The sequence below is a fragment of the Harmonia axyridis genome, chromosome X (genome assembly GCF_914767665.1).
Source record: "Harmonia axyridis chromosome X, icHarAxyr1.1, whole genome shotgun sequence".
Lineage (NCBI taxonomy): Eukaryota > Metazoa > Arthropoda > Insecta > Coleoptera > Coccinellidae > Harmonia > Harmonia axyridis.
In genome coordinates this window covers 22,076,777-22,101,141 of record NC_059508.1, presented here as the reverse complement: position 1 = coordinate 22,101,141, position 24,365 = coordinate 22,076,777, and the positions used below count along the sequence as shown (strand labels likewise).

The following is a 24,365-nucleotide window of genomic DNA, read 5'->3' as shown; positions in this document are numbered from 1 at the left end:
ACTTTAATATCACTCCTGCTAATATTATAGACCCAGCAACTGAAGCTTCTACATGTGCTTTAGGCAATCATAAATGAAATAAAAATATCGGCATTTTAACTAAAAATACTATTATTATTATAAAATATAAAATAAAACTAAATAAATTTACATTAATATAAGTCAAATCTAATGTTTTAAACTTTGAATAATAAATAAAAATAAACAATATTATTGGTAAAGAAGCTATAATTGTATAAAAAAATATATATATTCCAGCTTGAATACGTTCAGGCTGATATCCTCAACCTAAAATCAAAATCAAAATTGGAATTAACCTAGCCTCAAAAAATATATAAAATAAAAATATATTTATAGAAGAAAAAGTTAATAATAAAAAAAGCAATAATAATAATAATAAAATACTAAATAACTCACTGAAATCTTTTAAATTAAAAAGTTTTTCTCTAGCTATAAATATTAAAAAAGAAATTCAAAACCTTAATAATAACAAAAAATATGATAAAAAATCTATACCTATAAAAAAATTTAATGAACTAAAAAATAAAAAAGAAATTTTTGAAAAAAATCAAATTCTTATTAAAATTAAATAATTTTTAATTAATCAAAATTTATTTATAAAACATAAAGGAATCATAAATACTAATATTATTAATATTATCATAAAATATTTAATGAATTAAAATAATCATTTCCATAAGAACGAATTATTGACACTAATAAAGATAATCCCAAAACTCTTTCACAAACACTTATAGTTAAAAAAACTACTACAAAATAAAATTCATAACTAAAATAAGATAAATAAAAATATATTATTATAAATAAAGTTAAAATTACTAATTCTAATCTAAGTAATGTTATTAATAAATGTTTTCGATTAATAAAAAAATTTAAAATTCTAAAAATAAACATACTTAAAAAAATTATTTCCATATTTTAATAATTTAAAAAAAATACTGGTCTTGTAAACCAGCTTTAAGATTTAATCTTTTAAAATATCAGAGGAAAACAAATATATCTTTAATCTCCAAAATTAATATTTTTTATTAAACTACCCTCTGAAATCTTAATTTTAACATTTTTAAATTTTTTGGCAATTTTTCTTACCCACCCCCTATCCTTAGGACTACTTATTTTAACTTATACAATTATAACTTGTATCATTATAGGATTAATAAGATCAAACTTTTGATTTTCATATATTTTAATATTAATTATAATTGGAGGTTTACTAATTTTATTTATTTATATAACAAGAACTGCCTCTAATGAAAAATTTAAATTTAATAAATATATTATATTTATTATAATTAGTTTATTTATAATTACTATATTTATAAATAATATAAATCTATATTTAATAAATCAAAATATTAATAATGAAATTTTACATAAAATAGATTTAATTAGAAATTTTTATTTAAATTTAAATAAATTTTTAAATTACCCAAATTCTAACATATTTTTAATTTTGATTTTTTATTTATTAATTTCAATAATTGCAGTTGTAAAAATTACTAAAGTAAAATTTGGACCGTTACGTCAATTTAAATATGAAAATACCAATACGAAAAATTAATTCTTTAACGAAAATTATTAACAACTCTTTAATCGATCTACCTACACCAAGAAATATTTCATATTTATGAAATTTTGGATCTTTATTAGGCTTGTGTTTAATAATACAAATTATTACAGGATTATTTTTATCTATACATTATTGTGCAAACGTAGATTTAGCTTTTAATATAGTGACTCATATTTGTCGAGACGTAAATATAGGATGGTTAATACGAACTATTCATGCAAATGGAGCCTCTTTATTTTTTATATGTTTATATTTACATATTAGGCGAGGCTTATATTTTGGTTCTTACAAACTTACAGAAACTTGAATGACAGGAACTACTATTTTATTTATATCTATAGCTACAGCCTTTTTAGGTTATGTTCTTCCCTGAGGGCAAATATCTTTTTGAGGAGCAACTGTAATTACAAATTTAGTTTCTGCAATCCCTTACCTAGGAAATTCTATCGTTATTTGACTATGAGGAGGTTTTGCTGTTGACAATGCTACATTAAACCGATTTTATTCATTTCATTTTATTTTACCTTTCATTATTTCAGCTTTAATTATAATTCATTTACTATTTTTACATAACTCTGGCTCTAGTAATCCTTTAGGATCTAATTCTAATCTAGATAAAATTAGTTTTCATCCATATTTCTCCTTTAAAGATATTTTAGGTTTTCTCATTATAATATTTTTTATTTTAAATATTATTATTCTATATCCTTATATATTAAGAGATCCTGATAATTTTATCCCAGCTAATCCTCTTTCCACCCCTCCTCATATTCAACCAGAATGATATTTTTTATTTGCTTATGCAATTCTTCGCTCTATTCCCAATAAACTTGGAGGTGTAATTGCTTTAGTAATATCAATTGCTATTCTTTATTTTATACCTTTTATTAATTTCAAAATAATGAAAAGAAACAGCTTTTATTATATTAATAAAATTATATTTTGAAATTTTATCGTTACAGTTATAATTTTAACATGAATCGGAGCTAAACCAGTTGAAAATCCTTTTATTTTCATAGGACAAATTTTTACCTTAATCTATTTCATATACTTTATATTAAACTCAATTATTTACAAAATTTGAGACTGATGAATATTTAATTAATCAATGAGCTTGAAAAGCATATATTTTGAAAATATAAGAAAGAATTTAAATTTCTATTGATTTATACAAAATTTAATTAACTATATAATTAATACTATAAATAATAATCTTAATCTAAAATTTAATATAAGTATATTCAAAGAAACAGGCAAAAAAACCTTTCAAGATAAATATATTAATTTATCATATCGATAACGAGGTAAAGTCCCTCGAACCCAAATTCATATAAAAGAAAAAAATAATAATTTTAAAAAAAATATAATAGAATAAAAATCTCCTCCTATAAAAATCAACCTTCTTATTATTCTTATAAAAATAATATTAGAATATTCAGCCATAAAAATAAAAGCAAATCCAAAACTTCTATATTCAACGTTAAATCCTGAAACTAACTCTGATTCACCCTCAGAAAAATCAAAAGGAGTTCGATTAGTTTCAGCTAATCTTGAAATAAATCATATTATTCTTAGAGGAAAATTAAATATAACAAATCAAACATATTTTTGATAAAAAATAAAATCTATTAAATTTAAAGATATAATTAACACTAAAAATGATAATAAAATTAAAAATATTCTTACTTCATAAGAAATTACTTGAGCAACAGAACGAAGCCTTCCTAATAAAGAATAAATCGAATTTGAAGATCAACCCGATAATATAATTGTATACACACTAAAACTAGAAATTACAAAAAAAAACAATACAGAAAAATTAAACTTAAATAAATAACAATAAAAAGGTATTCTAATTCATAATATTAATGCTAAAATTAAATTAAAAACTGGTGATATAATATAAATTAAAATATTAGCCATATAAGGAAAAATTATTTCTTTTCTAAATAATTTAATTGCATCACTAAAAGGCTGTAAAATTCCTAAAAAACCTACTTTATTAGGGCCTTTTCGAATTTGAATATACCCTAATAACTTACGTTCTAATAAAGTTAAAAAAGCTACTCTAACTAAAATACAAATAATTATTAAAATAAAAATTATCAAAATTAAAATTATATCAATTATTATTTGTATGAAATACTTATAAAGATTCTAAATCTAACGCACTAATCTGCCAAAATAATAATTTTATTCATTTATAAAATTTTAAATCATAAACTTGGTCCTTTCGTACTAAAATTTATTAAATTATTAAAGATAGAAACCAACCTGGCTTACACCGGTTTAAACTCAGATCATGTAAAGTTTTAATGGTCGAACAGACCAAATATTTAAGCTTCTACACCTAAATTTAACTTTAATCCAACATCGAGGTCGCAATCTTTTCTTTCGATTTGAACTCTAAAAAAAAATAACGCTGTTATCCCTAAGGTAATTTATTCTTTTAATCATAAAAATGGATCAATTTTTCATAAATTAATGGTTAAAATTAAAAAAGTTAATCTAATTTTTTTATCACCCCAATCAAATTTAACAAAAATTTTAAATTTTATAATTCTTTAAATTAAAAATCTTTTATAAATTAAACTCTATAGGGTCTTCTCGTCTTTTAAAAAAATTTAAGCTTTTTAACTTAAAAATAAAATTTTTAAATAATAAAATTTAGAAAGTTATCTTCTCATCAAACCATTCATACAAGCTTTCAATTAAAAAACTAATGATTATGCTACCTTTGCACAGTCAAAATACTGCGGCCCTTCAAATTTTATTCAGTGGGCAGGTCCTACTTTAAATTATAATCAAAAAGAGATGTTTTTATTAAACAGGTGAAAGATATTTTTGCCTAATTACTTAATTATACCTTTCGTAATTACTTATATTTTTACAAAATAATTAATACTAATTTTATCATTATTTCAATATAATTTTTATTATTAAATTTACTTTAATAAAAAAATTAAATTAATATATAAATATTTTTAATTAAATAACAAATTTTAACAAACTTCAAATAGTAAAAATTTCTAATTCTATAAATTATTAATTTATAATATTTAATTATAATAATTTAATTTTAAGCTTATCCCTAAAACTATTAAAATAAAAATTCAAAAAATTAAAAATTAAATTTTTATAATTTTTATAATGAATTAAATTCTTTTCTTAAAAAACTAGATATATTTAAAAACGAATAACGTTTCATTACTATATAATTATTATAAATATTTATTAAACAATAATATTTATAACTATATAGCTCTTTTAAATTCGAGATAAATATATAAATATTAAATTTTTAATAAACCCTGATACACAAGGTACACAATATTGTTTCTTTTATAAATTTATATAATTTTCCTTTTCAGTACTATTAATCTATCATAAAATAAAATTTTTCTTAATCTAATAAAAATACTAATTATTTAATAAAATTATATATATATATATATATATATATATATATATATATATATATATATATATATATATATATTAATTAAATAAATTTTAAAATTCAATTTAAATTATTAATTATCTTCTTAATGTAAATAAGATGCTTATTCAAGCTCTAAACTGACATTCTAGAATCACTTTCCAGTAAATCTACTATGTTACGACTTATTCCATATTAGATGAAAGCGACGGGCAATATGTGCATATTTTAGTACTAAATCATTAAAAATAAAAATATTTAATTACAATCAAATCCAATTTCATAAAACTTTTAAAATATATAAATCCATAAATATAATTTAATGTAACCCATTTCTACTTTAATATAAACTTCACCTTGATCTGATTTAAATTTTTAAAAAATATCTAAATATTAATTTCTAAAAAAATATTTAACAACGACGATATAAAAGTTTCTAACTAAAGTAATTTTAATCGTGGATTATCGTTTATAGAACAGGTTCCTCTGAAAAGTAAAAATACCGCCAAATCATTTAGTTTTAAAGAACTTAACTATTAATCACTTAACTTTATAATTTACTTAATTAATAATAGGGTATCTAATCCTAGTTTATTATAATAATTTCTTAACCTCATAAAAACATAATTAAAAATATTAATAAATTAAAATTTCACCTTAAAACTTAAAATTTCTTTTTTAATTTTTAATTCTATTAATTAAAGCTAATAAATATATATTATATTTTTTGTATAACCGCTGCTGCTGGCACAAAAATTGCAAATACTAAATCTTATCACTAATTCTAAATTTTTTTAATAATTAAAAATATACACTACTAATTTATTAAATTTAAAACAATATTCATATAAATCTTGAATGAATATATATATCTAATACCATAATCAAATATCTAATTAACTAAAACCCAAAAAAGACTACATTTAGTTAAAATTTATTTCAAACAAAAAAAAATTAACTTTATTTAGAAATAATAATAATTAAATTAAATTTAAAAAATTAAATTATTAAAACTAATAATTTTAAAAACTTTATGTTAACAAATCTTTGTAACTTCCTCCCGTCAAAAGCGTCCCCTTAGATAATAACCAAACCTTAAACTTTTTAACTCTAAATTAAAAAATTTTCCCCCAAGGATTTACAAGTTATACCCTTAAATTTAGTGCTACCCTACTCACTAAATCCAATACTAAACAATTTAAATTGTAACAATTCTTATTGCCGACTGTTATAGCTTTATTCAAATTTAATTTTAATCAAATAAATTTTGTAATAAACTGAAGCCTACCAAATATCAAAAATATTTTAAATTATCGGATTTAAAAAATTCTTAATAAATACAATAATTTTTAAAAAATAAATTATAATTATAAAAACTTTATGTTAACAAATCTTTGTAACTTCCTCCCGTCAAAAACGTCCCATTAGATAATAACCAAACCTTAAACTTTTTAACTCTAAATTAAAAAATTTTCCCCCAAGGATTTACAAGTTATACCCTTAAATTTAGTGCTACCCTACTCACTAAATCCAATACTAAACAATTTAAATTGTAACAATTCTTATTGCCGACTGTTATAGCTTTATTCAAATTTAATTTTAATAAAATAAATTTTGTAATAAACTGAAGCCTACCAAATATCAAAAATATTTTAAATTATCGGATTTAAAAAATTCTTAATAAATACAATAATTTTTAAAAAATAAATTATAATTATAAAAACTTTATGTTAACAAATCTTTGTAACTTCCTCCCGTCAAAAACGTCCCCTTAGATAATAACCAAACCTTAAACTTTTTAACTCTAAATTAAAAAATTTTCCCCCAAGGATTTACAAGTTATACCCTTAAATTTAGTGCTACCCTACTCACTAAATCCAATACTAAACAATATAAATTGTAACAATTCTTATTGCCGACTGTTATAGCTTTATTCAAATTTAATTTTAATAAAATAAATTTTGTAATAAACTGAAGCCTACCAAATATCAAAAATATTTTAAATTATCGGATTTAAAAAATTCTTGATAAATACAATAATTTTAAAAAAATAAATTATAATTTTATTATAAAATAAAATAATCAAAAATTAAATTTTTTAAAATTCAAAATAAATTTAAATTTAAATTTATTAATTTAGTTCCCCCCGAAACTAAACATTTTCTATTTTTATTAAAATATTTAAATTAACCTATTCTAAAAATTTTCAAAATTATATAAAAATCAAATTTATGAAAAATGAAAAAAAAAATTCCTCCCCTAATCATCAAAATTTCCAAAAATCCATAAATTTTGATAAATTTTTAACAATTTTTCACAAAATTTTTAAACGAAATAACTTTATTACACTAACAAATAATTTTTTCAAAAAAAATTATTAGATAATTTCCATATCACAATTTTTAAAAATTATTTAAATTTAAATTTCTAACAAAAAAATATAGATTTTTTTTTTATGAGCGATTTCCTTTTAAGCATTTATATAAAATTTTCAAAAATTACTCGAATTTTATGAAAATCCTAAATTTTTATACATAATTTTTTTAACTATGTAATAATTAAACTTAAAATAATTATAATTTAAATCAAAATATTGACATAATAACTTTACTTTACTAACAAATCATTTTTTTACCCTTTAAGATCACTTTTTATCCAATAAATTAAAAATTATTCGAGACAACCAAAAAATAGACAAATTTAACCAAATATTTAAAAATTACATTTTTTTGTTAGATATTTTAATTTAAATTTTTTATGAAATCTTTATTAATTTTATTTTTCTAAATCTATTTTTCACGTAATTTTTAATAGATTTAGTTAAAATAAGAATAACTTCATTTTCATGATAAATACCATAATACTTTAGAAATAATATTTCTTAATGATAATTTAATTCATTAATACTTAGGTTTTTTTTTTTTTTTTTCATTAATTTTGAATTTTTCATTAAAAATTAACTTTATTAATAACTAATAATTTTTAATATATTATTAATAATTATAGATTAATTATAATTTAATTCTTATATAAATAAAATGTTAATATTTTAATGTTAAATTAATTATTAATAATTTATACTCTTTATATATATATTATAAATATTATTAATATATAAAATATTTATTAATATAGAAATTCTCGAAATTCACCGTCGTTTTTATATACTGATTTACTTTATATATTCTTTCTCTTTTTTTCGGGAGTACTATTATATATCCCTTAAGATACCAATATTAAATCGGTTTTTATATATTTAAAAATGTTTATTTTAACTATTTAATTAAAATTAGCACCTAGAATATTACTAATGGTACTATCCAATGTAAGATATATTTCGCCCTTATATATAAATAATTATATATTAATAAGTAATTATTAATTATTAAATATTATAGATATATATAAATAAATTCTTTAATTAAAAAGGCATAGGGTCCAAGAGAAAAACCCTATTAAAAGACAAAATTTAAATTAATACTGCTAATAAAGTATCGATTTTAGGCCATTTTTTTTTGCCCAAATTTTGACCCAAAAAATGCAAAAAATTGCAAAATTTTGCATTTTTTTCGTTTTTTTTTGAAATTTTTCAAAAAATTTGATCTTTAAAATTGACATTATTGTCTAAAAAACAATTATAACACTTGGATATAAAAACCGATGTATGAGGAAATTCCTATTAGGGCGCCTGAAGAAAGGGTCATTTTGATGAGATGAAACATGTGCAACCCACCCCTAGTTCCATCCCCGAAATTTTTGAAAAAAATGCCAAATTTCGTGAAATTTGATGAAATTTGGAAAAAATCTTCGGATTACAAAATTTTACAGGGATCGATTATTTTTTATGTGAAAAAAGGATTTATCATAAAATCTCTTTTTCCAAACTATTTTGTTAGAAAAATCAACTTTTAGAAAAAATTCTTCTTCTAGTCTAACAGAAAATTTATTTTATAGAAAATTTAAACCTTTTCTGTGAAAATAAAATTGAAAGAATAATTTTTAATTACAAAATTTTTTGATTTTTAAATATAAATCCATTTATTCAAATTTTTGTAAATTGAATTCTATTGATCCCCCCCCCATAGAATTCTTATACAAATTTATTAATAAGGTGATATTTAAAAATTTTAAAAATTTAAAAGTCAGTTTCTTAGTTATTCAAAATCAAAAACTAATAATTTTAAAAACTTAAACGTTGATTGTTGGACTTAGCCTCAGGATTAGTTTAGAATGTTGAAATTGATCCTGAAGTAGGACGACCGAAATCAACTCAAATTTATCGGATTTGGTGTTGATTGTTGGACTTAGCCTCAGGATTGGTTTAGAATGTTGAAATTGATCCTGAAGTAGGGCACCAAAATCAACTCAAATTTATCGGGTTTGGTGTTGATTGTTGGGCTTAGCCTCAGGATTGGTTTAGAATATTGAAATTGATCCTGAAGTAGGACGACCAAAATCAACTCAAATTTATCGGGTTTGGTGTTGATTGTTGGACTTAGCCTCAGGATTGGTTTAGAATGTTGAAATTGATCCTGAAGTAGGGCACCAAAATCAACTCAAATTTATCGGATTTGGTGCTGATTGTTGGACTTAGCCTCAGGATTAGTTTAGAATGTTGAAATTGATCCTGAAGTAGGGCACCAAAATCAACTCAAATTTATCGGATTTGGTGTTGATTGTTGGACTTAGCCTCAGGATTGGTTTAGAATGTTGAAATTGATCCTGAAGTAGGACACCAAAATCAACTCAAATTTATCGGATTTGGTATTGATTGTTGGGCTTAGCCTCAGGATTGGTTTAGAATGTTGAAATTGATCCTGAAGTAGGGCACCAAAATCAACTCAAATTTATCGGATTTGGTATTGATTGTTGGGCTTAGCCTCAGGATTGGTTTAGAATATTGGAATTGATCCTGAAGAAGGGCACCAAAATCAACTCAAATTTATCGGATTTGGTGCTGATTGTTGGACTTAGCCTCAGGGTTAGTTTAGAATGTTGAAATTGATCCTGAAGTAGGACGACCAAAATCAACTCAAATTTATCGGATTTGGTGCTGATTGTTGGACTTAGCCTCAGGGTTAGTTTAGAATGTTGAAATTGATCCTGAAGTAGGACGACCAAAATCAACTCAAATTTATCGGATTTGGTGTTGATTGTTGGGCTTAGCCTCAGGATTGGTTTAGAATGTTGAAATTGATCCTGAAGTAGGGCACCAAAATCAACTCAAATTTATCGGATTTGGTGCTGATTGTTGGACTTAGCCTCAGGATTGGTTTAGAATATTGGAATTGATCCTGAAATAGGACGACCAAAATCAACTCAAATTTATCGGATTTGATGTTGATTGTTGGGCTTAGTCTCAGGATTGGTTTAGAATGTTGAAATTGATCCTGAAGTAGGGCACCAAAATCAACTCAAATTTATCGGATTTGGTGCTGATTGTTGGACTTAGCCTCAGGATTGGTTTAGAATGTTGAAATTGATCCTGAAGTAGGACACCAAAATCAACTCAAATTTATCGGATTTGGTGCTGATTGTTGGACTTAGCCTCAGGATTAGTTTAGAATGTTGAAATTGATCCTGAAGTAGGGCACCAAAATCAACTCAAATTTATCGGATTTGGTGTTGATTGTTGGGCTTAGCCTCAGGATTGATTTAGAATATTGAAATTGATCCTGAAGTAGGGCACCAAAATCAACTCAAATTTATCGGATTTGGTATTGATTGTTGGGCTTAGTCTCAGGATTGGTTTAGAATGTTGAAATTGATCCTGAAGTAGGGCACCAAAATCAACTCAAATTTATCGGATTTGGTGCTGATTGTTGGACTTAGCCTCAGGATTAGTTTAGAATGTTGAAATTGATCCTGAAGTAGGGCACCAAAATCAACTCAAATTTATCGGATTTGGTATTGATTGTTGGGCTTAGTCTCAGGATTGGTTTAGAATATTGGAATTGATCCTGAAGTAGGACGACCAAAATCAACTCAAATTTATCGGGTTTGGTGTTGATTGTTGGACTTAGCCTCAGGATTGGTTTAGAATGTTGAAATTGATCCTGAAGTAGGACGACCAAAATCAACTCAAATTTATCGAATATATTTATATAAATAATCCTATTTTATAGGATTTTTTACTTTGTGAATTAATTTTTGTACACTTAAATTAATGAAAATTTAATAGTTTTTATTTAAGGTTAAAATATTAAATTTTAAATTTAACTTAATAAGTTAAATTTTTAATTGTTAATTTTTTTTTGTAATTATATTCAATAAAATTAAATTATTTCTTAGAGTTTCAAAAACTCTTGTACATCTTATACTAGAATATAAAGATAAGCTAAAGAAGCTGATGGGTTCATACCCCATTTATAAAGGTATACCCCTTTTCTTTATAATTAAAACTATAAAATTAATATTTTTAATTTTAATAATAAGAGGAACTCTTATTTCTATTTCTGCTTATTCATGAATTAATATCTGGATTGGTTTAGAATTAAACCTCTTAGCTTTTATTCCTATTATAAATTTAGATAATTTTAAGTATTCTTCTGAATCCTCCTTGAAATATTTTTTAGTTCAAGTTTCTGCATCAATTCTAGTTTTATTTTCTTTTTTAAATTCATTTATTTTAATCAATTCTATCGAGCAATTAATACCTACTTCTATATTTTTGTTTAACAGAGCTATCCTTATAAAAATAGGAGCAGCCCCTTTTCACTTTTGATACCCAGAAGTCCTAGAAGGACTAAGATGAGCTAATGCATTATTATTAATAACTTGACAAAAAATTGCCCCAATAATTTTAATTATATATAATTTTAAATTAAACCTATTCTTTATTTTGATTATTTTGATATGTATAACCTTAGGGAGTGTAAAAACATGGAATCAAACCAGATTAAAAAAAATTCTTGCCTTATCTTCCATTAACCATATTGGTTGAATATTAAGAATAATAATATTAAATCAATCCTTATGAATATTATACTTTTTAATTTATACTTTTATTTCTTTAAATATAATCTTAATTTTTAATAAATTTAAAATCTTTAACATTAAAGATCTTATAAATAATATGAATTACAATAAAACTTTAAAATTCTATTTTTTTTTAAATTTCTTTTCTCTAGGAGGAATCCCCCCCTTTTTAGGATTTTTTCCTAAGTGACTAATTCTAAAAACTTTAATTGAAAATCACTTTTATTTTCTATCTTTTATAATAATTTTTATTACTTTAATTTGTATATATATTTATATACGCTTAATACTTCAATCTTTAATAATAAAATTAAATGAAAATAAAAAATTTAATTATATTAACTCTTACTATGTAATTTTTTTAAATTGAGTGAATATTTACGGATTAATCATTTTTACTGTAATTTTTAGAATTTATTAAGGATTTAAGTTAAATAAACTAGTAACCTTCAAAGTTAAAAATAGAATTATTCTAAGCCTTAGAATAATATTCACCTATAAATTTGCAATTTATAATCATAATTGAATATAAGGCTTAATAAAGGAGAAAACTCATAATTAAATTTACAATTTAACGCTTTAATTCAGCCACTTTATCGAATAAATGATTATTTTCTACTAATCATAAAGATATTGGAACATTATACTTTTTATTTGGAATATGGGCAGGAATAGTAGGAACATCGTTAAGTATTTTAATTCGGTTAGAATTAGGAACTAGAGGAAGATTAATTGGAAACGACCAAATTTATAATATAATTGTTACAGCTCATGCTTTCATTATAATTTTCTTTATAGTAATACCTATTATAATTGGGGGTTTTGGAAATTGATTAGTTCCTTTAATAATTGGAGCTCCTGATATAGCATTTCCACGATTAAATAACATAAGATTTTGACTTTTACCCCCTGCTTTAACTCTTTTAATTTTAAGAACAATCGTAGAAATAGGGGCAGGAACAGGATGAACTGTTTACCCTCCTCTTTCTTCTAATTTAACACATAACGGGCCTTCAGTAGATTTAGTGATTTTTAGTTTACATTTAGCAGGAATTTCCTCAATTTTAGGTGCAGTAAATTTCATTTCAACTATTATAAATATACGTCCATTTGGTATAATACTTGATAAAACTCCTTTATTTGTATGATCTGTTCTTATTACAGCAATTCTTTTATTACTATCACTACCAGTTCTTGCAGGAGCAATTACTATACTATTAACTGACCGAAACTTAAATTCTTCTTTTTTTGATCCAACCGGTGGGGGAGACCCAATTTTATACCAACATTTATTTTGATTTTTTGGCCATCCTGAAGTTTATATTTTAATTCTCCCAGGATTTGGTATAATTTCCCATATTATTACACAAGAAAGAGGGAAAAAAATTGCCTTTGGTTCTTTAGGAATAATTTATGCTATATTAGCTATTGGACTTCTAGGATTTGTAGTATGAGCTCATCACATATTTACAGTGGGAATAGATGTTGATACTCGAGCTTATTTTACTTCAGCTACTATAATTATTGCAGTACCCACTGGAATTAAAATTTTTTCTTGATTAGCAACTTTACATGGAATACAATTTTACTATACACCTTCAATTTTATGAACCCTGGGATTTTTATTTTTATTTACAATTGGTGGATTAACAGGAGTAATTTTAGCTAACTCTTCCATAGATATTATTTTACATGATACCTATTATGTTGTAGCTCATTTCCATTACGTTTTATCTATAGGAGCTGTATTTGCCATTATAGCAGGATTTATCCATTGATTCCCTTTAATTACAGGATTCAATCTTAACAATAAATTATTACAAATCCAATTTTTAATTATATTTATTGGGGTAAACTTAACACTTTTTCCTCAACACTTCTTAGGACTAAGAGGAATACCTCGACGATACTCTGATTATCCTGATGCTTATTACAAATGAAATAAAATTTCTTCTATTGGATCTATAATTTCCTCTCTTAGAATAATCTTTATAATCTTAATTATTTGAGAAAGATTTTATTCAATACGTTTAAGAAAGTTTAATTCTAATGTACCCTCTTTAATTGAATGACTCCAACTTTCTCCCCCTAATGAACATTCTTATTCAGAAGTACCAATCTTAGCTCAAAAATTCTAATATGGCAGATTAGTGCATTGGATTTAAACCCCAATTATAAAGATTTACCTTTTTTTAGAAATAGCGACTTGAAAATCATATATATTTTTAGACAGAGCTTCATATTTACTGGAACAATTAAGATTTTTTCATGATCACGCCCTTTTAATCTTAATAATAATCACTTGTATTGTAACATATACCATAATGAGACTAACATTAAATAATTATAACCATCGTTTTATATTAGAAGGACACAATATTGAAACAATTTGAACTATCATACCAGCATTAACTTTAATTTTTATTGCTTTTCCTTCTTTAAAATTAATTTACTTAATTGATGAAATCCGTAACCCTTTAGTTACTATTAAAACTATTGGTCATCAATGATATTGAACCTATGAATATACAGATTTTAAAAATCTTGAATTTGATTCATATTTAATTAATAATAATCAACTTTTTAATTTTCGATTACTAGAAGTTGATAATCGAACTATTTTACCATATCTTTCTCATATTCGAATTCTAACTTCATCTTCTGACGTAATTCATTCTTGAACAGTTCCTTCAACAGGAGTAAAAGTCGATGCCTCCCCAGGGCGATTAAATCAACTTAGATTTAATTTAAATCGAACTGGAATTTTTTTTGGTCAATGTTCAGAAATTTGTGGAGCAAACCATAGATTTATACCTATTTCTATTGAAAGAATTTCTCCCCAAAATTTCATTAAATGGGTAGAAAATTTTTCATTAGATGACTGAAAGATAAGTATTGGTCTCTTAAACCACTTTATAGTAATTAACGACTACTTCTAATGAAAAATTTAGTTAACCTATAACATTAGTTTGTCAAACTAAAATCATTCTCAGAATAATTTTTAATTCCTCAAACTATACCTATGGATTGGTTTTCCTTATATATTTTTATAACACTTTTATTTATTATTTTAAACATTAAAATATTTTATTCTCATAAAAAATCTCCTTTAAAAAATTTTAAATTATTAAATAAAAAACTTTCTTGAAAATGATAATAAATCTTTTTTCTTCTTTTGATCCTTCATCTTATTTTATATTACCTTTAAATTGACTAAGAATAATTATTAGTTTTTTATTTATTCCTTCTATATTCTGACTAATTCCTAATCGATTTAACTTTTTAATTCAAAATATATTAATTACTCTACATAAAGAATTCAAAATCATTACAAAAAAAAATAATACTTTAATATTTATTGTATTATTTTACTTCATTATAATTAATAACTTAATAGGGTTATTTCCTTACATTTTTACAGCCTCAAGTCATATAATTTTTACTCTATCCCTAGCTTTACCTTTATGGTTAAGATTTATATTAAATAGTTGAATTAGTCACACTTATCACTCATTTGCCCATCTAATGCCTCAAGGAACTCCTTCTATTTTAATACCTTTTATAGTATGTATTGAAACAATTAGAAATATTATTCGTCCTGGAACTCTCGCTATTCGTTTATCAGCTAATATAATTGCAGGACACCTTTTATTAACTCTTTTAGGAAACACTGGTCCTATAGTAAATTTGCTTATTTTTTTAATTATTATAATTCAATTTATACTAATTTTATTAGAATCAGCAGTAGCTTTAATTCAATCTTATGTTTTTGCTATCCTTAGAACTCTTTATTCTAGAGAAAATAATTATGATAAAAAATCACCCATTTCATTTAGTAGATTATAGTCCTTGACCAATTTTAGGAGCTTTTAGAGCTATAACTGCAATAATAGGAATAATTAAATGATTCCATCTTTTTAACTCTAATTTATTTATTTTAAGAAATATAATTCTTTTACTAATTATATTTCAATGATGACGAGATGTAATTCGAGAAAGAACCTTTCAAGGAAACCACACTCTTTTAGTATCTTTTGGTTTACGATGAGGAATAATTTTATTTATTACCTCAGAGATTTTTTTCTTTGTTAGTTTTTTTTGAAGATTTTATCATATAAGATTATCTCCTTCTATCGAACTAGGAATAGCTTGACCTCCAAAAGGAATTAATACCTTTAATCCTAATGAAATCCCATTATTAAACACTATTATTCTATTAAGATCAGGCCTAAGAGTAACTTGAGCCCACCATAGATTAATAGAAAATAATTTTAATCAAACATTTCAAAGATTAATTATTACTGTTTTTCTAGGAATATATTTTTCTTTACTACAAGGAATTGAATATTTAGAAGCCCCATTTTCTATAGCCGATTCAGTTTATGGAAGAACATTCTTTATAGCTACAGGATTCCATGGTTTACATGTTATTATTGGTTCTATTTTTCTTTTAGTTTGTTTAACTCGATTAAACTTTAATCATTTTAGAAACAATCACCATTTTGGATTTGAAGCAGCAGCATGATATTGACATTTTGTAGACGTAGTATGACTATTCCTATATATATCTATTTATTGATGAGGTAGATATCTATATAGTATAAATATTACATTTGATTTCCAATCAAAAAATCTTTTAAAAGTATAGATAATATTCTTAATTTCATCTTTAATTTTAATAATTCTTAGAATTATAATAATTTTAATAATTACTGCAAATTATATCTCAATAAAAACATTTAAAGATCGAGAAAAAAGTTCTCCCTTTGAATGCGGATTTGACCCTAAAAATTCTGCACGCCTACCATTCTCAATTCACTTTTTTTTAATCGCTTTAATTTTTTTAATTTTTGATGTAGAAATTACCCTTATTATCCCTTTTATTTATAGAATAAAATATTCTAATATTATAATTATTAGCATTATATTTTTTATATTCATAGCAATCTTAATTTTAGGTTTATACCATGAATGAAAACAAGGAGCCTTAAACTGATCTTTATAGGATAATAGTTAAATTAACATTTAATTTGCATTTAAAAAATACTGTTTTTCAGTTTATCTTAAATAAGAAGCAAAATATTGCTTTTAGTTTCGACCTAAAAATTTGAATTTAAATTCCTTATTTAATTGAAACCAAACTAGAGGTAAGTCACTGTTAATGATTCCAATGAGAAACTCTCCAATTAAAGAAATATAAAAATTTAAGCTTCTAACTTAATATATAGCAATTTGTTAATATTTCTATTTATATAGTTTATCTAAAACATTATATTTTCATTATAAAAAAAGATTAATTCTTATAAATACTTAAAAAATATTTTAATTTACCTCAATATCTTCAATATTGCGCTCTATTAAGCTATTTAAGTAGAATATATAAATCAATAACAAAATAATTCAAATTAAAAATATGATTATATAAATCTTTAAACTATTTTTAAAAATATACTGAAATAAAACAGAAATTTTTTTAAAAAATTTAAATAAACCCTGACTTCCTAAGAACTCTGATCAACCCTGATCTAAAAATTTATAATTTAGTATTCCTAAATTAATAAAAAAATAATTTATTCCAAAAGTTGAAATATAAGGCAAATTCCATATTAATACTAAAAAAATTAAAATTTTTATTAAATTAGAAAAAATTAAATTATAATTTAATTTTAATAAAGAAATCTCAAAACCTATAATTACCCCAATTATTACTATAATTAAAATTAAAATTTTCATAAAAAAAGGTAATACAACTAAATTGATATCCTTAAATATAAATCATATAAGAACCGTTCCTGAAAATAATACAATAATAAATATAAATCCTATTCTATAAACTATTTCATCTCTTAATTCTTCAGTTCTATTTATTCTAAACCCACAATAATCTGTAAATATTAAATAATTTAATAAACGCACTGTATAAGAAACTGTTAATGTTAAAGAAATTAATATGATTAAATAAATTACAATATTTAATCTTATCATAGAATAAACCTCTATAATTAAATCTTTTGAGTAAAATCCAGAAAAAAAGGGAATACCACATAATGATAAATTTCTTACATTAAAATATATTACAGTTATAGGAGTTTTATAAACTAAACCTCCTATAAAACGAATATCTTGACATTCTCCTATTAAATGAATAAAATTACCTGCACATATAAATAATAAGGCTTTAAATAAAGCATGAATTAATAAATGAAAAAAAGCTTATTCATATAAACCTAATCTTAAAATAGTAACTATTAAACCTAACTGACTTAAAGTTGATAAAGCAATAATTTTTTTTAAATCATATTCAAAATTAGCTGCTAAACCTGAGATTAATATTGTTATCAATCCAATGAATATTAACACAAAAGAATAATTTTCCAATAATAAATGAAATCGAATTAATAAATAAACCCCTGCTGTTACTAAAGTTGAAGAATGTACTAATGCTGAAACAGGAGTAGGAGCAGCTATAGCTGCTGGTAATCAAGCTGAAAAAGGAATTTGTGCACTTTTAGTTAAAGCAGCAATAATAATTAACAAACCTACAATTATTATTCTTTTATCTCTATAATAATAATCAATATATAATATAAAATTTCATCTTCCAAAATTTATTATCCAAGCAATAGAAATTATTAATATTGCATCTCCTACTCGATTAGATAAAGCTGTTAATATACCAGCTGAATAAGATTTTACATTTTGATAATAAATTACTAAACAATAAGAAACTAATCCTAACCCATCTCAACCCAATAAAATTGAAATTAAATTTGGACTTAAAATTATTAATAATATAGATAGAACAAATATAAAAACTAGTATAATAAAACGATTAATAGATAAATCCTTAGATATATAAGATTTTCTATAAAAAATTACTATGGTAGAAATAAATAAAACAAAAGAAACAAATAATAAAGATATTCAATCTAAAAGAATTAATATTTCTACTTCTATTGAATTTAAATTAAAAATTCTTCACTCAATAAAATAAACCTTTCCTGTATTAAGTAAAAATAATCTAAAACAAAAAAAAAAAAAAAAAAACCTAAGTATTAATCTAGAAAAAATTACACAAAAAGATATTACTTAAAGTTAAAGTAACTTCATTGACTCCACAAATCAATATTTTATATAAACTATTTAAGTAAAAGAAAAATAAATCTCTTTTTAATAAAATTAAATTTAAAGGAACCCAATGTATGAGTAATAAAATTAATTCTCGATAAGAAATTAATTCAAAAAAATATAATCTTCTGTAAAATTTTCCATGTTGACTAAAAGAATATAAATACAAACTATAAGAAGCTCTCAAAAAAGTTATAATTATTAATATAAATATACAAATATGAGAATAATTAATTAAACTATTAATTAACAAAATTTCTCTTAACAAATTTAAAGAAGGTGGTGCAGCTATATTTCTAATTACTAACAAAAATCACCATAAAGATAAAAAAGGTACAATATTAATTAAACCTTTATTAATAAAAATACTTCGACTAACAATACGTTCATAATTTATATTTACTAAAACAAATAATCCTGAAGAACAACAGCCATGAGCTAATATTATTATTAAAGATCCAGTAATTCCTCAAGAATTAAATGTTAATAAACCTGACAATAAAAGTCCTATATGAACAATTGAAGAATAAGCAATTAAAGATTTTATATCTCTTTGACGTAAACAACTTAAAGAAACTAAAATCCCTCCTATTAAAGATAAATTAATTAAAAAAAAATTAACCTTAACTCCTAGATATATAAATATAGTTAAAAATCGAATAAGTCCATATCTTCCTAACTTTAATATCACTCCTGCTAATATTATAGACCCAGCAACTGAAGCTTCTACATGTGCTTTAGGCAATCATAAATGAAATAAAAATATCGGCATTTTAACTAAAAATACTATTATTATTATAAAATATAAAATAAAACTAAATAAATTTACATTAATATAAGTCAAATCTAATGTTTTAAACTTTGAATAATAAATAAAAATAAACAATATTATTGGTAAAGAAGCTATAATTGTATAAAAAAATATATATATTCCAGCTTGAATACGTTCAGGCTGATATCCTCAACCTAAAATCAAAATCAAAATTGGAATTAACCTAGCCTCAAAAAATATATAAAATAAAAATATATTTATAGAAGAAAAAGTTAATAATAAAAAAAGCAATAATAATAATAATAAAATACTAAATAACTCACTGAAATCTTTTAAATTAAAAAGTTTTTCTCTAGCTATAAATATTAAAAAAGAAATTCAAAACCTTAATAATAACAAAAAATATGATAAAAAATCTATACCTATAAAAAAATTTAATGAACTAAAAAATAAAAAAGAAATTTTTGAAAAAAATCAAATTCTTATTAAAATTAAATAATTTTTAATTAATCAAAATTTATTTATAAAACATAAAGGAATCATAAATACTAATATTATTAATATTATCATAAAATATTTAATGAATTAAAATAATCATTTCCATAAGAACGAATTATTGACACTAATAAAGATAATCCCAAAACTCTTTCACAAACACTTATAGTTAAAAAAACTACTACAAAATAAAATTCATAACTAAAATAAGATAAATAAAAATATATTATTATAAATAAAGTTAAAATTACTAATTCTAATCTAAGTAATGTTATTAATAAATGTTTTCGATTAATAAAAAAATTTAAAATTCTAAAAATAAACATACTTAAAAAAATTATTTCCATATTTTAATAATTTAAAAAAAATACTGGTCTTGTAAACCAGCTTTAAGATTTAATCTTTTAAAATATCAGAGGAAAACAAATATATCTTTAATCTCCAAAATTAATATTTTTTATTAAACTACCCTCTGAAATCTTAATTTTAACATTTTTAAATTTTTTGGCAATTTTTCTTACCCACCCCCTATCCTTAGGACTACTTATTTTAACTTATACAATTATAACTTGTATCATTATAGGATTAATAAGATCAAACTTTTGATTTTCATATATTTTAATATTAATTATAATTGGAGGTTTACTAATTTTATTTATTTATATAACAAGAACTGCCTCTAATGAAAAATTTAAATTTAATAAATATATTATATTTATTATAATTAGTTTATTTATAATTACTATATTTATAAATAATATAAATCTATATTTAATAAATCAAAATATTAATAATGAAATTTTACATAAAATAGATTTAATTAGAAATTTTTATTTAAATTTAAATAAATTTTTAAATTACCCAAATTCTAACATATTTTTAATTTTGATTTTTTATTTATTAATTTCAATAATTGCAGTTGTAAAAATTACTAAAGTAAAATTTGGACCGTTACGTCAATTTAAATATGAAAATACCAATACGAAAAATTAATTCTTTAACGAAAATTATTAACAACTCTTTAATCGATCTACCTACACCAAGAAATATTTCATATTTATGAAATTTTGGATCTTTATTAGGCTTGTGTTTAATAATACAAATTATTACAGGATTATTTTTATCTATACATTATTGTGCAAACGTAGATTTAGCTTTTAATAGAGTGACTCATATTTGTCGAGACGTAAATATAGGATGGTTAATACGAACTATTCATGCAAATGGAGCCTCTTTATTTTTTATATGTTTATATTTACATATTAGGCGAGGCTTATATTTTGGTTCTTACAAACTTACAGAAACTTGAATGACAGGAACTACTATTTTATTTATATCTATAGCTACAGCCTTTTTAGGTTATGTTCTTCCCTGAGGGCAAATATCTTTTTGAGGAGCAACTGTAATTACAAATTTAGTTTCTGCAATCCCTTACCTAGGAAATTCTATCGTTATTTGACTATGAGGAGGTTTTGCTGTTGACAATGCTACATTAAACCGATTTTATTCATTTCATTTTATTTTACCTTTCATTATTTCAGCTTTAATTATAATTCATTTACTATTTTTACATAACTCTGGCTCTAGTAATCCTTTAGGATCTAATTCTAATCTAGATAAAATTAGTTTTCATCCATATTTCTCCTTTAAAGATATTTTAGGTTTTCTCATTATAATATTTTTTATTTTAAATATTATTATTCTATATCCTTATATATTAAGAGATCCTGATAATTTTATCCCAGCTAATCCTCTTTCCACCCCTCCTCATATTCAACCAGAATGATATTTTTTATTTGCTTATGCAATTCTTCGCTCTATTCCCAATAAACTTGGAGGTGTAATTGCTTTAGTAATATCAATTGCTATTCTTTATTTTATACCTTTTATTAATTTCAAAATAATGAAAAGAAACAGCTTTTATTATATTAATAAAATTATATTTTGAAATTTTATCGTTACAGTTATAATTTTAACATGAATCGGAGCTAAACCAGTTGAAAATCCTTTTATTTTCATAGGACAAATTTTTACCTTAATCTATTTCATATACTTTATATTAAACTCAATTATTTACAAAATTTGAGACTGATGAATATTTAATTAATCAATGAGCTTGAAAAGCATATATTTTGAAAATATAAGAAAGAATTTAAATTTCTATTGATTTATACAAAATTTAATTAACTATATAATTAATACTATAAATAATAATCTTAATCTAAAATTTAATATAAGTATATTCAAAGAAACAGGCAAAAAAACCTTTCAAGATAAATATATTAATTTATCATATCGATAACGAGGTAAAGTCCCTCGAACCCAAATTCATATAAAAGAAAAAAATAATAATTTTAAAAAAAATATAATAGAATAAAAATCTCCTCCTATAAAAATCAACCTTCTTATTATTCTTATAAAAATAATATTAGAATATTCAGCCATAAAAATAAAAGCAAATCCAAAACTTCTATATTCAACGTTAAATCCTGAAACTAACTCTGATTCACCCTCAGAAAAATCAAAAGGAGTTCGATTAGTTTCAGCTAATCTTGAAATAAATCATATTATTCTTAGAGGAAAATTAAATATAACAAATCAAACATATTTTTGATAAAAAATAAAATCTATTAAATTTAAAGATATAATTAACACTAAAAATGATAATAAAATTAAAAATATTCTTACTTCATAAGAAATTACTTGAGCAACAGAACGAAGCCTTCCTAATAAAGAATAAATCGAATTTGAAGATCAACCCGATAATATAATTGTATACACACTAAAACTAGAAATTACAAAAAAAAACAATACAGAAAAATTAAACTTAAATAAATAACAATAAAAAGGTATTCTAATTCATAATATTAATGCTAAAATTAAATTAAAAACTGGTGATATAATATAAATTAAAATATTAGCCATATAAGGAAAAATTATTTCTTTTCTAAATAATTTAATTGCATCACTAAAAGGCTGTAAAATTCCTAAAAAACCTACTTTATTAGGGCCTTTTCGAATTTGAATATACCCTAATAACTTACGTTCTAATAAAGTTAAAAAAGCTACTCTAACTAAAATACAAATAATTATTAAAATAAAAATTATCAAAATTAAAATTATATCAATTATTATTTGTATAAAATACTTATAAAGATTCTAAATCTAACGCACTAATCTGCCAAAATAATAATTTTATTCATTTATAAAATTTTAAATCATAAACTTGGTCCTTTCGTACTAAAATTTATTAAATTATTAAAGATAGAAACCAACCTGGCTTACACCGGTTTAAACTCAGATCATGTAAAGTTTTAATGGTCGAACAGACCAAATATTTAAGCTTCTACACCTAAATTTAACTTTAATCCAACATCGAGGTCGCAATCTTTTCTTTCGATTTGAACTCTAAAAAAAAATAACGCTGTTATCCCTAAGGTAATTTATTCTTTTAATCATAAAAATGGATCAATTTTTCATAAATTAATGGTTAAAATTAAAAAAGTTAATCTAATTTTTTTATCACCCCAATCAAATTTAACAAAAATTTTAAATTTTATAATTCTTTAAATTAAAAATCTTTTATAAATTAAACTCTATAGGGTCTTCTCGTCTTTTAAAAAAATTTAAGCTTTTTAACTTAAAAATAAAATTTTTAAATAATAAAATTTAGAAAGTTATCTTCTCATCAAACCATTCATACAAGCTTTCAATTAAAAAACTAATGATTATGCTACCTTTGCACAGTCAAAATACTGCGGCCCTTCAAATTTTATTCAGTGGGCAGGTCCTACTTTAAATTATAATCAAAAAGAGATGTTTTTATTAAACAGGTGAAAGATATTTTTGCCTAATTACTTAATTATACCTTTCGTAATTACTTATATTTTTACAAAATAATTAATACTAATTTTATCATTATTTCAATATAATTTTTATTATTAAATTTACTTTAATAAAAA

The 24,365-nt window shown here is 22.3% G+C and overlaps 4 pseudogenes; 3 read left to right on the top strand and 1 right to left on the bottom strand.

The window, feature by feature from the left end:
* The first annotated feature begins 1,655 nt into the window (after positions 1–1,655).
* Positions 1,656–2,494, top strand: LOC123686634 (annotated as a pseudogene).
* Positions 2,495–12,669: 10,175 nt separating this feature from the next.
* On the top strand, positions 12,670–14,954 carry LOC123686633 (annotated as a pseudogene).
* A 2,425-nt stretch (positions 14,955–17,379) lies between these two features.
* On the bottom strand, positions 17,380–19,019 carry LOC123685814 (annotated as a pseudogene).
* Positions 19,020–21,355: 2,336 nt separating this feature from the next.
* LOC123685813 lies at positions 21,356–22,308 on the top strand (annotated as a pseudogene).
* Positions 22,309–24,365: the final 2,057 nt, after the last annotated feature.